Source organism: Littorina saxatilis, linkage group LG3 (assembly GCF_037325665.1).
Source record: "Littorina saxatilis isolate snail1 linkage group LG3, US_GU_Lsax_2.0, whole genome shotgun sequence".
In the NCBI taxonomy this organism is placed as follows: domain Eukaryota; kingdom Metazoa; phylum Mollusca; class Gastropoda; order Littorinimorpha; family Littorinidae; genus Littorina; species Littorina saxatilis.
The window spans coordinates 13,530,725-13,543,041 of record NC_090247.1 but is presented as its reverse complement, the minus strand read 5'-3'; positions in this window follow the sequence as shown (position 1 = coordinate 13,543,041).

Below are 12,317 nucleotides of genomic sequence, written 5' to 3'. Positions count from 1 at the left end.
TTGTGATCAATCAGAATGATGTGGGAATAAAAATGTATGACAGTTTGGTATGATGACATGTAATTCAAATATGCTGAAATGTAATATTATACATGATATAATATTATTATGGCTGTTGCCATGACCATGAACCCCAAGAAAGGTTTAATGTTATGTAAAATCAAAATACCAAAATCAAGCACCTACTAATCTGGTCTACGGTGCGGGAACATTGAGGCCAACTTCGCCGCGTCGCGCTCATTGGCTCAGTATTGAACTTGCGTCAAGGCCGATGCGCGTAGATTGTTTGGAAGAGTACACCTCTCTATTTCTCTCCAATGCTCTTCCTGCTGACTTCAGTGACACCGAACACCCCACTGAGTTTAGCCAGCTACCCCCCCCCCTCTCTCTCTCTCTCTCTCTCTCTCTCTCAAACATTATGCGAAGTCTGAAACATTAAAAATGTTCGTTCATGCTCATATAATGCCTCATATTAATTTTGCTTCGACATTGTGGGTTGGCTGCAGCGATGTTCACTTATTAAAACTCAATTCTTTGTATCGTCGTGCTGCAAAACTTATCCTGTATGAATCGCACATGTCTACAGAAATGAAGTTAAACATCCTTAATTTCCTTCCCCTAAAAACCCACCTTGCATACAATAAGGCTGTCTTTATGTATGAAGTAGTTCATGGTGATGTGCCCAGTTATGTGCAATCCTATTTTACACATGTTACGAAGAGGTATGGGTCTCAAAATTTACTTCCTCCAATTCCTCGTATAGATCTTTATAAATCCAGCTTAGCTTTTTCAGGATCATCTCTGTGGAATTCTTTGCCAATAGAAATCAAACGATCCGCATCATTAAAGGCCTTTAAAAGGCAGTTGCACACACATTTGAGCACACTATAAACTGCCCCTGATGTCTAGTTTCCATTGTGTACTCGGATAATGTATGCAATGCTCTTAAGTGTTTTGTTTTTATGTTTATACTCGACCATTATTTTGATGTTTTACTAGTTTAATACTTTGATTAGATACTGTTCCTTTTAGGTATGAAATCATAGCATGTGCTTGTGTGTAGATATGCGAGCGCACGCTCGCGCGCGCGAGCATGTGTGTGTGTATATGTGTGTGTGTGTGTGTGTGTGTGTGTGTGTGTGTGTGCATGTGTGTGTGCATGTGTGTGTGTGTGTGTGTGTGTGTGTGTGTGTGTGTGTGTGTGTGTGAGTTTATGTGTGCATGTGTGTGTGTATACGTGGATGTGTGTGTGTGTATGTGCGCAGTCTTTGCTTTCGTTTACAATTATTCTCTGTATATGTTCCAAGGACAGGTTGGAAGATTAGGCTAAGCCTAAAACCTTTATCCTTATGTAATAAAGTTCTGAGTTCTGAGTTCTCTCCCCCCAGCCATGTACTGTTTGGTGCTGTGGCCAGAGAGGTGTCACCGGCTAATTGAGGCCAGCTGCACTGTTCACTCAGAGCAAAACTAGTTGACTGTGTCTAACTTTTGACAAAGCAACACAACTGAAGGGTTCACAGATTAGGTAACCGACTCACTGGTCAAGGCTGCAGGGAAACAAGAGTATCTTGTCAATGAAAGAGGTTACACACAGATACGCGATGCTGAGAACGGTGGCCGATTTTTCACTCTCTTTCTCGGAGGGCCTTCATCATTGCAGGGACTGCTGTAAAGAAATGCTTGCTCAGAAACTAACTCTTTTTGCATTGAAACATGCACCAGAACTGGTGGACACCATCGACAATGTCAAACATGAAATCGAAACAGTTTGCTTGAGGAAACGGTCGTCAGCAACTCAAACTTCTCTGTTTTCTTTTTTTAAGAAAATCCGAGGTGACTTTCTTTGTGGCCCCGCCCCCTCCCTCTGTAAGGACCCCCCTCCATAAGGACCGATTTTTGTCAACATTTTCAAGGTCGCTAGAGAGGGGTTCCACTGTACACACATTTCACATGTAAACCATTTGTCCGCCCCCTGTCGATATTTATCGACTAAGTTCCTTGTTACAATTGAAATGAGATCCACTCTCCTCAAATGTTGGCGCTCCAAGTCTTCTTCTTCTTCTTCTTTTCCCCTTATAGTCCAGGCATCTTAGCCACTTTAGTGAAGGGAACGTTGAAGTGACAATGACTAGGTTTAAAATGTCCCTTATCAGAAAGTTCAACCTCATTCGTTTGATGTTTATTAAGCACATTTTCATATAAAGTTGGCGCTTCATACGGAAAAATGGCTTTGAAATTGACCCAAATCCTTCTTTGGGCTCTGTAAATGTCGTTTGGGGGTATGGTTGTAAAATGGTATCTACTGGTCACCCCAATGTATAAACTGAAAACTATTTCTGCACCAGAACACGCAGAAAGGATTGTATCTGCCTGATGTCTGATGCTTTTCAAAATCCCCAACCACTAACACCTTCAAAACGGACTTTAACTGACACTGTTGTTTTTCCCTATATAATCCTTACTATTTTTCCGAGACGTCGTCGTGTTGTGTATTTAGCTTGCCACAACCTCATACATGGTCCTAAAAGTTAAAGTTGAAGAAAATACTAAAGATAAATGAAAAAGCTGACGCAGTGTCATTCGCACCGTGAATCCCCCCATGGGAACATACTAAAGTCTGGTTCCAAATAGGCTCAATTTCCTTCTATTTCTTTGTATTTCTGCCTCGTAGGGGTAGGGGTGTTCAAACCAAAGGCACCTTTAAACCAAAATTCAAATCACACATCTTACAATACTAAGACACTCAGCAGTAAAAGGGTGTCTGCTGGTAAAAAATTCCAAACAATCCTAAAAGTACTTCACTACTAAAAGTGCTTTTAAAAAGAGCCGTTATTTTTCCCTCTATATTCAGTATTGTGTTTTCTGCGAACATGTAGTCTATTTAGATGGTTGTCGTGTGCACTTGAGTTGCTAAAGCGTTTTCAGTTGGGCATATGTCGAAAAGCAAAGAATTAGCCCTTTGAAAACCATCAGAACTGTCACACAAAAATAACATTTACCTATCTCACCAACTGACCAAACATAGGGCTTTTCCTTATGTATTATGTATTGTCGTGTTTTTTGTAGCATACTTGTGAAAACAGCCACCACTGTTGTAAATGATACTTTAAAGAGCATTATTTCATTTTTACAGTTGAAGGACAACCTGGACTGCCGTATATTACAGCTGTTTTACAATCAGCCAAAATTTTCTTAACAAACGTATGTTAAGAACAACTCCCATAGTAAAATTGAAGGAAAACAAATTGAAAATCCCCCTGCCATAGAGGAGCTAAAGAATCAACAATAAACGACTGCATGGATAGCTTGATGCACGAATGCATTGCGGACATGTTTGTCTCCAACCAAGAGAAAGTTCCAAAAAATCCCTTTTGTGCTTCTTATTATACAGTGACGTCAAAGACAGCCTTTTCTGCTGTTCATACATTCAGGGGTTATAGTTACACTAAACGACGTAGTTGTAGCCATACTGCCATCCAGATTTATTTTTTCCTTGCGAGCAGTCACAGGGTGTTTGTGCTGTCTGCCAACCGTTAGATGACCCCGCCCAAGTCTGTTAAGGGACCGTTTGACCGTTATAGAACGCGTCTTTTTGATTTTTTGGCACAGTTGGAAACGGTTGATTTTTATCCCTACCATTGTTTCCAAACATTATATAGGAATGTTTTGTGAACAACGGATAATAGCCGCTACTCGCATGTGTAGCAAAAGTGAGCGTACATACTCACCCTGGTCGTCCAGCCGTTGTCCGTTGCCCGTCTTTATCTGTCTGTACTGAACATTACCTTTGGATATTTCTCCAACGCTATGAAGTGAAGAAACACCAAATGTTGCAAAATGTTGTATGACCCCAAGAGCTCAAAAAAGATACTTGAGAACCTTGACCTTACCTTAAGGTCAAGGTCACAGGGAGAATGAATGTGATCTAAAAACTGCAAAATTTCACATTGTGCCAGTTTTCTGGAAAACAAATTAAAAACAGCGGGCTTAGTTTTGTATGGTATACAAGAAAAAGAAAGCCTTATCTTCTGATACCATTTTGGTTGACCTCGCTTCAATGTCAAGGTCAGAGGAGCCCTTCAAAGTTGAATTGTAGACATATTTTGATGTGAGCTTGCCCCTTTAACTTTACTATGGACGATATCTCTTACAAACTTAAACACTGAGTGGGGCGTTTGTTAGAATTTCATAGTGAGCCACATCTGGTCACATATCGTTAGGGTCAAGGTCACATTGACCCCTATGAAAAATGTGACCAAGCCGGGTAAAGAAATCCATGTGTCTTGGTAAAAAATCTTAACAAAGCAAAGCCCATGCGACTCTCATGCTTGACCTTTGTCTTAAAGTGACCTTGACCTTCAGGTGACCTTGAAGGTGAAGGTCTAACAACTGAAGCTGGCAAGGACATTGTACACTATTAGAACTGTTTTACAGATTTTTCCTACCAAATTACACATGACCTTTGGCCAAGGTCAAGATCATCAAAGGTCACACATCACAAGGCTATCAATTCAAGACATAGGAAGCATAAACATACTTATTGGCACTTTCTACAAAGAGACATTGTCACTTTTAGTGATTCAATTGCCCGTTTCAGTCACATTTCATAAGGGGCAAAGTGACCTTGACCTTGATGATATGTGACTAAATGTGGCTCAATATCAGTATATAACATGTGCCCCACACAATTATGAAGTTTGAAAGATTTTTTTCATAGTTCAGGGTCAAGGTCACTTCAAAACATGTATACAATTCAACTTTGAAGGACTCCTGTGACCTTGACATTGAAGCGAGGTCAACCAAAATGGTATCAGAAGATAAGGCTTTCTTTTTCTTGTATACCATACAAAACTAAGCCCGCTGTTTTTAATTTGTTTTCCAGAAAACTGGCACAATGTGAAATTTTGCAGTTTTTAGACCACATTCATTCTCCCTGTGACCTTGACCTTAAGGTAAGGTCAAGGTTCTCAAGTATCTTTTTTGAGCTCTTGGGGTCATACAACATTTTGCAACATTTGGTGTTTCTTCACTTCATAGCGTTGGAGAAATATCCAAAGGTAATGTTCAGTACAGACAGATAAAGACGGGCAACGGACAACGGCTGGACGACCAGGGTGAGTATGTACGCTCACTTTTGCTACACATGCGAGTAGCGGCTATTATCCGTTGTTCACAAAACATTCCTATATAATGTTTGGAAACAATGGTAGGGATAAAAATCAACCGTTTCCAACTGTGCCAAAAAATCAAAAAGACGCGTTCTATAACGGTCAAACGGTCCCTTAACAGACTTGGGCGGGGTCATCTAACGGTTGGCAGACAGCACAAACACCCTGTGACTGCTCGCAAGGAAAAAATAAATCTGGATGGCAGTATGGCTACAACTACGTCGTTTAGTGTAACCATAACCCCTGAATGTATGAACAGCAGAAAAGGCTGTCTTTGACGTCACTGTATAATAAGAAGCACAAAAGGGATTTTTTGGAACTTTCTCTTGGTTGGAGACAAACATGTCCGCAATGCATTCGTGCATCAAGCTATCCATGCAGTCGTTTATTGTTGATTCTTTAGCTCCTCTATGGCAGGGGGATTTTCAATTTGTTTTCCTTCAATTTCACTATGGGAGTTGTTCTTAACATACGTTTGTTAAGAAAATTTTGGCTGATTGTAAAACAGCTGTAATATACGGCAGTCCAGGTTGTCCTTCAACTGTAAAAATGAAATAATGCTCTTTAAAGTATCATTTACAACAGTGGTGGCTGTTTTCACAAGTATGCTACAAAAAACACGACAATACATAATACATAAGGAAAAGCCCTATGTTTGGTCAGTTGGTGAGATAGGTAAATGTTATTTTTGTGTGACAGTTCTGATGGTTTTCAAAGGGCTAATTCTTTGCTTTTCGACATATGCCCAACTGAAAACGCTTTAGCAACTCAAGTGCACACGACAACCATCTAAATAGACTACATGTTCGCAGAAAACACAATACTGAATATAGAGGGAAAAATAACGGCTCTTTTTAAAAGCACTTTTAGTAGTGAAGTACTTTTAGGATTGTTTGGAATTTTTTACCAGCAGACACCCTTTTACTGCTGAGTGTCTTAGTATTGTAAGATGTGTGATTTGAATTTTGGTTTAAAGGTGCCTTTGGTTTGAACACCCCTACCCCTACGAGGCAGAAATACAAAGAAATAGAAGGAAATTGAGCCTATTTGGAACCAGACTTTAGTATGTTCCCATGGGGGGATTCACGGTGCGAATGACACTGCGTCAGCTTTTTCATTTATCTTTAGTATTTTCTTCAACTTTAACTTTTAGGACCATGTATGAGGTTGTGGCAAGCTAAATACACAACACGACGACGTCTCGGAAAAATAGTAAGGATTATATAGGGAAAAACAACAGTGTCAGTTAAAGTCCGTTTTGAAGGTGTTAGTGGTTGGGGATTTTGAAAAGCATCAGACATCAGGCAGATACAATCCTTTCTGCGTGTTCTGGTGCAGAAAGAGTTTTCAGTTTATACATTGGGGTGACCAGTAGATACCATTTTACAACCATACCCCCAAACGACATTTACAGAGCCCAAAGAAGGATTTGGGTCAATTTCAAAGCCATTTTTCCGTATGAAGCGCCAACTTTATATGAAAATGTGCTTAATAAACATCAAACGAATGAGGTTGAACTTTCTGATAAGGGACATTTTAAACCTAGTCATTGTCACTTCAACGTTGTTCTCTAATATGCCTGGACTATTAAGCTAGCTGCTAGCTACGGCCGGGCCGCGACGGGCTGGTTCGGCGAACGGTCGCCGACGTCATCAAATCAGGGGATTCCCCTATTAGTTAGTACACAGAACTGGTTTGGTGGAATGTTCGCCGAACGTTCGACGAGCTGGTTCGGCGTGGTTCGGCTGTGGTCGGTGGCGGGCTTAACTCCTATTCCTGTTCTCTCGTGCCCTTTCCCCACCTCCTGTATCACCAACCCCTTCCCATTTTCTGCTTGTCTGTGTATCTGTTTTGTTTTTTGTTTTGTTTCTTCGTTTCCTGAAATGAGTTAATGTATTTATCCCGCCATCATGCTAACCTTTGTTTTGTAATTACTATGATTGCTTAAAATAAGCATTATATGCTTGAGTATGTAATCATCCATGCATTGTTTTTGTCATGATTAAAATTAAATAAAGTTTTGTTTAAACCATATGTATGCACCTTTAATACCCTCAATGAACACTTTGGCAGGAAAAGGAGGAATCCTGAGGAGCGGAAGCGTTACCGTTCCAATTATAGAGTCAAGTGCATTTTTTAAATGATCTATTATTTTTTTGGTCAGAACACAGGTTTCCTTTACAATAATGGCACGAGTCTTCATCGCTTTCGTCAAAACAGTCCCCGACACCGTCACACCATTTGTCAGCGGGAATGGCCTGCAAGTTTGTGCATATGAAGAAAACGTTCAACAGGGGAGGAAATTACGGTTGTTGACAGTCCATTTCGTCGCTGCGGTCAGCACAGTCGCCCTTCCCGTCACAGAGCAGCGAGTAGTGGACAGCCGGACCGTACCGACACTGGAACAAGGGGAAGCCGTGTTGGGACCACCCGCTGTCCGTGTCCTTGTCCCGCTGTTCCCACTGACACCGATGAAACGTCTGCACCACGGAGCCATCGGGGCACGCCTTGGTGGGAAAACCAGAGGGTAAATCAGACGCTGGTGGAAGAGCAAGTCCTGAAAGTGTCAGCTTCACTTGGCTACGAGCTGGGTTTGGTCTCATGCAGATGAAGCCGTCAGGAGCAACGGATGGGAAAATACAGGACTCAGGTAGAAACACAGGGTCACTCGTCACATTTAGAACTGCACAGTCAAGCAAGACGCTTTGCATCTGCACGCGTGGGTGTTCATAGTCTATCGGGCCTCCTCGGCCTCTCCACTGCCACATAAATCTATACAAGTGTTTCAAATTCGGCGAAACAGGCTTGTGTCTGTGGAGGCCTACCACAGCAGTTGAAAACCCGCGTGTACGTATCATTTTCACCACCGTTTCCTTCACTTCTGGTTCCTGGAGAGTTGCCAAAGTCGCGTCGAAATAAACTTTACAATAACGAGCAGCTTTACTTACTGATGCCGGATTTTTTGGGTAAACCTAGATCGTCTGCAACTATATCGAAGATGGCTTTGTAGCAGTGATTGCCGGAGGGTAGCCAGGCACCACATCCCTCGTCACTATACACGCAGCCCTTCTCGTCTTCCCCGTCTTTGCACTGAAAAATTCGGTCACACGTGATAACTTTGGGAAGATGGGTGATCCCACTGCAGATGCACGTATACCTGTTGTCAACTATTTCCGAAAAACGTGGGTACCAAAGACGTGAGGGCAGCCCTGCTTTGGGATGAGCCGTGTAGGTGATGTTGAAGTGGGAACTTTGCCCTAGTTTTTCCCCACCTGCACCGTCTCGGGTTCTGAGATCAATTTTCATGCTGCTTTCCCGCGCCCACACAGCTTGAAGCCATACAAAGGATGCTTTTACCGGTAAGAATTCTCGAACGAGAATTTCAGCAAAGTCATCCTTCATGGCGTAGAGCGTCAAAGAGTCTTCTGCCTCCATCTTCACGTGATGGAAATCCACAACAATACCGTGGCTTTCAGGGACGTGGATGATCCACGTGATACCCGAGTCACAGTCGTTGGAGGCAGAATCCCAGGCAATGTTACCCTCCGTCACGTTTTCTGTCCCGTGTAATCGCAATAGGCAATGTGAACTTGCAGTTGTTTGTATCGGTAGAGTGCGAACTGGGTCGCTTGGCTTAGCGGAGGTAGTAACCATTTCATTATTTACAGTTGTTAGTACAGGTAGAATGCGAATTGGGTCGCTTGGCTTAGCGGAGGTAGAAACCATTTCATCATTTACAGTTGTAAGTACAGGTAGAGTGCAAATTGGGTCGCTTGGCTTAGCGGAGGTAGAAACCATTTCATCATTTACAGTTGTTAGTACAGGAAGAGTGCGAATTGGGTCGCTTGGCTTAGGGGAGGTAGAGGCCATTTCATCATTTAGAGATGTTAGTACAGGCACAGTGCGAATTGGGTCGCTTGCCTTAGCGGAGGTAGAAACCATTTCATCATTTAGAGATGTTAGTAAAGGCAGAGTGCGAATTGGGTCGCTTGCCTTAGCGGAGGTAGAAACCATTTCATCATTTGGAGTTGTTTGTAAAGGAAGAGTGCGAATTGGGTCGCTTGCATTTTTAGTTGTTAAAAAAACAAAGGATTACTGTACTCACCAATACAAAGACGACACAAGATGATTGCGAATTTTCGCTTCTGGAAGCTTCATCAGGAAAAGAACAAAAAAGACAACAAAAAGCAGACGCAACACGGAACGAACAGGGTTTGAAAGAAAATGGAGGGGAAACACGCAAAAAGGGGAAGGAACTCTAGGAACGGAAATGAATGAAAGGGGAGAGAAGTGGTTGGATGATGTCAAGGGCACAGGCATACAGACTAAAAGTAATACACACTCATAAAGGGGGGGGGGGAGTGGGGAGGGGGAAAAAAAAGGAGGAAAAACACACGCACGCACGCAAACACACACACACACACACACACACACACACACAAAACCAAACACATAAACATACACAGAAAGAAACACACACAACACACACACAGATACAAATACACACACACACGTACCGTAAATCCACAGTATGTTTGGGGAATACAAGTACATCACATTTTTGCATTCAAACCGTCAGGTGTGGATGTGCCCAGGGATAAAATGAAATTCGACTCTACTTGTTTTCTGTCTGTGGAGGTGCTGTACATTTGCCAGACACCTTTCACACGTGCATCCAGGGAGGTGTGGTTACTGCTGTTGAAATGTTGGGCAACAGACCTACAGCGGCGATGCCGAATATCTGCCAGATGTTCGGTGAAGCGGGTAGAGAGGGTTCTTTCGGTCTCACCAATGTAGAGTACTTTGGGGCATTTGAGACAGGATATGGCATAGATGAGGTTGCGGCTGGTGCAAGAGAACGTGCGTTTAATTTTGAAATCTTTTGGGGGGCCGGTCAGAGTGGTAGAATGGCAAATGTGGGGGCAGGTGTGGCAACGAGGGTTCTGGCATGCGTTTGTGCCGGGTTGTAGGGGAACTGGCGAACGAAGAGAGGATCGAACCAGGGAATCTCTAAGGTTGCAGTCCCGTCGGGAGGCCAACAAGGGTGGCAGGCTGAAAGTGTCACCAACCGAGGGGCTGGACTTAAGGATGAACCAATTAGTCTTCAGAATGTGGCGAACAGGTAGGTTGTGGGGATGGTGGGTCAGAACTGCCACAGGTCTGTCTGATCTGTCTGAGGTGGATGATGGCTGCAGAGCTTCCTGTCTCGGTATACGACGAACTTTATTTAAGGCCACATTCAAGAGGCTGGATGGGTAGTCACGTTGAAGGAAGAAATCAGACATTTCTGCTGCTTTCTCTTCAAAGTCATCTGTGTCAGAACAGATGCGGCGCAGTCTGAGAAACTGGGAAAATGGAATGCTCCGGATGGTGAAAGAAGGGTGGGAGGAATGGAAAATAAGGTAGGTGTGAGCATCAGTGTCTTTGTAATGAACACTGGTGGACAGAATGCCGTCAGACAGGGAAATGTTCAGATCCAGAAAGACGACTGCGGAAGGAGAGATATCAAAGGTGAATTTGATGGAGGGATGGTAGAAAAGCGTGCTATCCCGCTTAGCGCGACCATTACCGCACTATTCTGACTTGTCGATTTCACTGCCTTAGCCACGAGCGGTGTTCTGCCGAAACTACGAGTATGCCCAAGTAAAAAAGTACTACACTATGTACTATAGTATACCATAGTACTTGTACTATAGTATACTATAGTTTACTATAGTACAAGTACTATGGTACATTGAATTGTACTATGGTATACTATAGTTTACTATAGTACAAGTACTATAGTACATTGAATTGTACTATGGTGTACCATAGTTTACTATAGTACTAGTACTATAGTAAACTATAGTACAAAAAGTACTATAGTACAATACATTAGTGTGTACTATAGTACATTGTGGTACATGTACTATAGTATACTATAGTAAACTATAGTACATTTAAATGTACTATAGTATTTTGAGCACTTTTTTGCCAAAATGTACTATAGTATACTATAGTAAACTATAGTAAACTATAGTTTACTAGAGTACATGTACTACAGTTTACTAGAGTAAAGTGTAGTACAGCGTGGTACTTTCGTAGAGTACATTTGTACTATAGTACTTTTACTATAGTTTACTATAGTACAGCGTGGTATTTTTGGCATGGTACATTTGTACTATAGTACTTTTACTATAGTTTACTATAGTACAGTGTGGTACTTTTGTTGCTGTAGATTTTGTACTATAGTACTTTTACTACAGTTTACTATAGTATACTGCAGTACTTTCTTGAAAAAGTACCATAGCCTTAAAAATTACACTGGATGTAAATGTGGCCCCAATTTTTGCTGAATCAATTGTTTTGTGTGAATTGAATGTGTGTGTGCACGATCAGGCCACTCGCTGCAGTCAATCTGTCACATTTGGTAGGAAAGTAAAGGTTCATCACATGTTTTAAATTTTATTTTCATTTTTCGGCAGAGCATTAATAGTCAAACTTATGTAAGAACATTTTAAAATATCCACTAACATGTAAAAGACCCAATTAAATAATAAAGTAGATGTGTACTGCCGGGCAGTACATACCCCAAGCGAAGTCGTCCATCTGTGTGTACATGATTCTCTCTCTCTCTCTCTCTCTCTCTCTCTCTCTCTCTCTCTCTCTCTCTCTCTCTCTCTCTCTCTCTCTCTCTTAAAATGTGTCATCGATGACGTGTTTTCATACTTGCTAATGCGGCAGGCTAATCATGACGTCAAATTGAAACTTCTTGAAGTCTCTCAGAAAGGGACATGAAAACCATGTGGGGGTTACTGGTTTGGGCTGGAAAAAAACCCAACTCCACCTAAAATTCAAGCGCCTATGGGGCTGAATTATGCAGCATAAATTGTGAAACATCAGGATATCTCACACTTTCAATTCTGCCATCATGTCAAATCTGACAACAAACCTACCCACAAAATGTCATAAATATCGGTGTAGAATTGAGACTTAACGGTTTTTAACTGCCAAAAATAAGTTTTTTTGACTGGAATAGTTTGTCTTGAAATTCAGTTTGGGACAACGGACCCACCCACTAAATTTCATAAAGATAGGTGAAAATTTAAATGTAACGGTTTTTAACTGCCAAAATTATGTTTTTCTTCTGGAAAAGTATGGAGTGAAAAT